The sequence below is a fragment of the Salmo salar genome, unplaced genomic scaffold (genome assembly GCF_905237065.1).
Source record: "Salmo salar unplaced genomic scaffold, Ssal_v3.1, whole genome shotgun sequence".
In the NCBI taxonomy this organism is placed as follows: domain Eukaryota; kingdom Metazoa; phylum Chordata; class Actinopteri; order Salmoniformes; family Salmonidae; genus Salmo; species Salmo salar.
Window position 1 is genome coordinate 1,097,501 of NW_025548761.1, and position 5,633 is coordinate 1,103,133.

At 37.2% G+C, this 5,633-nt stretch overlaps 1 long non-coding RNA gene across 1 annotated transcript in view; it reads right to left on the reverse strand.

The window, feature by feature from the left end:
- LOC123733269 (uncharacterized) overlaps window positions 1-1,574 on the reverse strand; it is a 6,257-nt gene extending 4,683 nt beyond the window's left edge. Inside the window, exon 1 of the long non-coding RNA XR_006763708.1 lies at window positions 1,520-1,574. This is a non-coding gene — a long non-coding RNA (uncharacterized lncRNA). The remainder of the gene's footprint in view (window positions 1-1,519) is intronic.
- Window positions 1,575-5,633: the final 4,059 nt, after the last annotated feature.

Below are 5,633 nucleotides of genomic sequence, written 5' to 3' on the forward strand. Positions count from 1 at the left end.
TCACTATACTAACATTACACCAACCTGTCTCAGTAGTAGTAGACTGTTAGGAGTGTTTTACTGTCATTCACTATACTAACATTACATTTAATTTATCTACACACTTTACAATAATCCCTGGCAGGATTCTCACCTTGAAACTTCATTGCGATTTTTTTCTGTTCTGTTCTGTATATTCTGATGGGTGAGGCCTGAGCTGGAATGTGAAGCTAACTGAAGCTGGCTAGCTTTAGAAAACCAGTATATCAAGCCTGTATCATAGTATACCCCTCAGGCTACGTTCAGGTTTCAGCAAGAGGCAGGTATCAACATGCCGAGTCGTAGGCGACAACCTGGGTTGTATTCATTAGTTTACTCCACAGCCAACAGTTTTAAGATGTTAAATAAAACATAAACCGTTTACTATAAACGCTGTACAATGTGACCTAAACGGTTTCTGTTGCCGAAACGTTTTGCTACGGTGGGCACTAATGAATACACACAAACTGTTTTGAGGAAGTGTAAGTTGTTGTTAGTCTCTCGAACAATATTTATTAGTCTCTCTTTCACACAACATACCTTCCTGAGTGAAAAGAGTTAACTGTAGATTATAAAGAGAACATGTTTGTTTGTTACTTGTTGTGTTTTAAGCCTGTTTTGAGAAGACAAGTCTATAGACCTATGATACAGTACACTCTTAGAATAAAGGGTTCCAAACGGGTCCTCCGGCCGTCCCCATAGGAGATTATTTGGGGTTCCAGGTAGAACCCTTCTGGCTTCCATGTAGAACCCTCTGTGGAAAGGGTTCTCCACGGAACCCAAAAGTGTTCTACCTAGTACCTAAAAGGGTTCTACAAAGGGTTCTCCTATGGGGACAGCCAAAGAACCCTTTTAGATTGTAGATAGTGTAGGAGCGATCACCCTGGGGCACACAGATGGGCACAGAACGAATTCACCCCACGCATCTAATTTATATCCAAAACATTTTAAGGAGAGTAGGACTATTATAACACTGTCCACCAAAAATATAATTAACTATATGAATACACATAACAATATCACCAACTATATTAATACACATAACAATATCATCAACTATATGAATACACATAACAATATCACCAACTATATTAATACACATAACAATATCACCAACTATATTAATACACACAACAATACCATCAACTATATGAATACACATAACAATATCATTAACTATATGAATACACACAACAATACCATCAACTATATTAATACACATAACAATATCATCAACTATATTAATACACATAACAATATCATCAACTATATGAATACACACAACAATATCATCAACTATATGAATACACATAACAATATCAACTATATTAATACACACAACAATATCATCAACTATATTAATACACACAACAATACCATCAACTATATTAATACACATGACAATATCATCAACTACATGAATACACATAACAATATCATCAACTATATGAATACACACAACAATATCATCAACTATATTAATACACAATAATCATCTTACCTTTTATCTCTCTCTCAATAGAAACAGAGTCTGAATGATCATTCGGTCGTCGAAAGTTACTTTCGTTTGCTCTGCTCATTTACATATCAGGTTCTGCCTGTTCTCTCTCCACTCCTCTCTCTTTACAGCTCTTACAATGTGCAGCTCCTCTCTCTCCCCAGGGGTAGCAGCTCCTCTCTCCCCAGGGGTAGCAGCTCCTCTCTCCCCAGGGGTAGTAGCTCCTCTCTCCCCAGGGGTAGCAGCTCCTCTCTCCCCAGGGGTAGCAGCTCCTCTCTCCCCAGGGGTAGCAGCTCCTCTCTCCCCAGGGGTAGCAGCTCCTCGCTCCCCGGGGTAGCAGCTCCTCTCTCTCCAGGGGTAGCAGCTCCTCTCTCCCCAGGGGTAGCAGCTCCTCTCTCCCCAGGGGTAGCAGCTCCTCTCTCTCCAGGGGTAGCAGCTCCTCTCTCCCCAGGGGTAGCAGCTCCTCTCTCCCCAGGGGTAGCAGCTCCTCTCTCTCCAGGGGTAGCAGCTCCTCTCTCCCCAGGGGTAGCAGCTCCTCTCTCCCCAGGGATTTGAAGACATTAGGAGCTACTTTTGAACACATAGATCTACAGTGTATTGCCAACAACTTCAAACATTGACTCTGACCTGTCCAAAAAGCCAATCTGATTAAATTACCCCTCAATCCCTTCTTTCTTTTTTTCTCTCTCTCTAAAGTCACACTTTTTAAAAGTGGCAATATTTCGAGAATAAAGTGGCAATATTTTGATAATATATCAACATTATATTTTTAGAATGAAGTCTGTTATGAATGTAGGGGATGTGTTGAATAAGTGCATGTCTCCCTGACTACCTGTTACTGAACCACTGTTGAAATGCCTCAGTTAGATGTCCTGGTGAAACTATAATAAAGTCTGTTATATTTCTAGATGAATGTAGGGGATGTGTTTAATAAGTGCATGTCTCCATGACTACCTGTTGCTGTACCACTGTTGAAATGCCTCAGTTAGATGTCCTGGTGAAACTATAATAAAGTCTGTTATATTTCTAGATGAATGTAGGGGATGTGTTTAATAAGTGCATGTCTTCCTGACTACCTGTTGCTGTACCACTGTTGAAATGCCTCAGTTAGATGTCCTGGTGAAACTACCCTTTAGAATTGGATTTACTAAAGTTTGTATCATTCACAACTAAAGTTGCCAAATAACAGTTTAAAATTATCACTTTTATACTCAACATAGACACTTCATATGAACACTCACTCTGGAATGATACAAATATCCTTTTTATTTCATTCAAGCAAAATACAGTTATATTATTATTACTATAAAATCATATAATATAAAATAATGGCACATGACTTATATGTATAGACCCATCTAGTCTACTAAATGAACAAGTCTACAGTCTATATCATAGCCAGATAACATACAGTATCTAGTCTACTAAATGAACAAGCCTACAGTCTATATCATAGCCAGATAACATACAGTATCTAGTCTACTAAATGAACAAGCCTACATCCTATATCATAGCCAGATAACACACAGTATCTAGTCTACTAAATGAACAAGTCTACAGTCTATATCTTAGCCAGATAACATACAGTATCTAGTCTACTAAATGAACAAGCCTACAGTCTATATCATAGCCAGATAACATACAGTATCTAGTCTACTAAATGAACAAGCCTACAGTCTATATCATAGCCAGATAACATACAGTATCTAGTCTACTAAATGAACAACTCTACAGCCTATATCATAGCCAGATAACATACAGTATCTAGTCTACTAAATGAACAAGCCTACAGTCTATATCATAGCGAGATAACATACAGTATCTAGTCTACTAAATGAATAAGCCTACAGTTTATATCATAGCCAGATAACATACAGTATCTAGTCTACTAAATGAACAAGTCTACATCCTATGACATGGAGCATAGCCAGATAACATACAGTAGGACAACTCATATTCTGTTCTTCTATAATACATGTTTATTTAGATCTGCCTGAAATAAATAATGGATTCATTGTGATGTTGTGTATTACATTTTTTATTTTTTTATTTTTATGTAGATGTTCCAAAGGTGCTTATCAGTGGTTTGTATGAGGCTTGTAGACAGTGGTTTGTATGAGGCTTGTAGACAGTGGTTTGTTTGAGGCTTGTAGACAGTGGTTTGTATGAGGCTTGTAGACAGTGGTTTGTATGAGGCTGGTAGACAGTGGTTTGTATGAGGCTTGTAGACAGTGGTTTGTTTGAGGCTTGTAGACAGTGGTTTGTATGAGGCTTGTAGACAGTGGTTTGTATGAGGCTGGTAGACAGGGGTTTGTATGAGGCTTGTAGACAGTGGTTTGTATGAGGCTTGTAGACAGTGGTTTGTATGAGGCTTGTAGACAGTGGTTTGTATGAGGCTTGTAGACAGTGGTTTGTTTGAGGCTTGTAGACAGTGGAGGCATGGAGTTGCTAAATGTATCAATGTTAATTAACAGCCATTTACCTGCAGGTCAGCAGTCTGTTGCATGACAATAACCGGAAGACAAAGAAATCTAGTTCTAGGCCTTTGTCTTGGTCACCTAAATCATCCTCTTTCCTACCATTTTACCCTGGCTGCTGCTGTTTTTTAGGGTCTTCCTAGAAAATATTCTTACAAGAACCTTTTCATCTTTAGAGTTCCTCTGGGAACCTTTCCTAATCAATAAGTTCATATTTTAACCTTTCCTAATCAATGGGTTCATATTTTAACCTTTCCTAATCAATGGGTTCATATTTTAACCTTTCCTAATCAATAAGTTCATATTTGAACCTTTCCTAATCAGTGGGTTCATATTTTAACCTTTCCTAATCAATAAGTTCATATTTTAACCTTTCCTAATCAATGGGTTCATATTTTAACCTTTCCTAATCAATGGGTTCATATTTTAACCTTTCCTAATCAATGGGTTCATATTTTAACCTTTCCTAATCAATGGGTTCATATTTTAACCTTTCCTAATCAATGTGTTCACATTTTAAACTTTCCTAATCAATGTGTTCACATTTTAAACTTTCTTATCATAAATGGTTATTGGAGGAACCTGAAGAAGAATAGGTTCCAGGAGGAACCTTTCAATATGCTGGCGCCTCTTATTCTCAATAGCTTCTGCATGACTACTACCACCCACGTCAACAATCCATTCCAGGACAGACTGGTAGCTACACAACAACACTTCAATATGCTGGCGCCCTCTTCTTATCAATAGCTCCTGTTTCATAATAAAGAAAAACCCTAGAGTGTCCAAGCTTCTGACTGGTATTGTATGTGTGGAATTATTTTTGTTTTAGAATGGTCCACAAAAAAAACATGTCATCTGAAGCCTGCACTCCAATAGTGAATGGAGGTTAGGGGTGTTACGTTTTTAATATGCAAGCATAGGCGACATGTCCACAAGGCTAGGTAAGCTAAGCTTTTCCTACAGTAAATGTAATAAAGCCTACTCCTGTCTATACAGAAAGAAAGAAATAGGTTACTAAAAAATAATTATTTGGCCACAGAGGATCATTAGCTTCTTTAAAATAAATAAATAAATCATTTGTGGATTGTTGTTTCAAATGTAATTTCCTCTCTAAGAAGAAAAGGTTATTCAAGGAGCCTTTTTGAGTTGCCGCTGTGGGTAACCTTCCTGAAAGGTAGGAGTTCCCTGAAGAACCTTTTTGAAAATGTATTTTTTTTCTTCTTTTAGGATTCATTTTTGAACCCTTTTATTATTAATAATATGTAGCAATAATAATAATTATATTTTAAAAAATGGTAATAACCCATATAATAACATAAAACATTAATTTAAGAATATTCATATTGTCTAAAGTGAACAAAAATATAAACTCCATGTTTCTTGAGAGGAAATAAAAGGTCCCAGAAATTGTTTATACGCACAAAAACCGTATTTCTCTTAAATTTGTTTAGTGACCATTTATCCTTTGCCAAGATAATCAATCCACCTGACAAGTGTTGCATATCAAGAAGTTGATTAAACAGCATGCTCATTACACAGGTGTACCTTGTGCTGGGGACAATAAAAGACCTCCCTAAAAAGTGCAGTTTCATCACACAACACAATGCCACAGATGTCTAATGTTTTAAGGGAGCATGCTA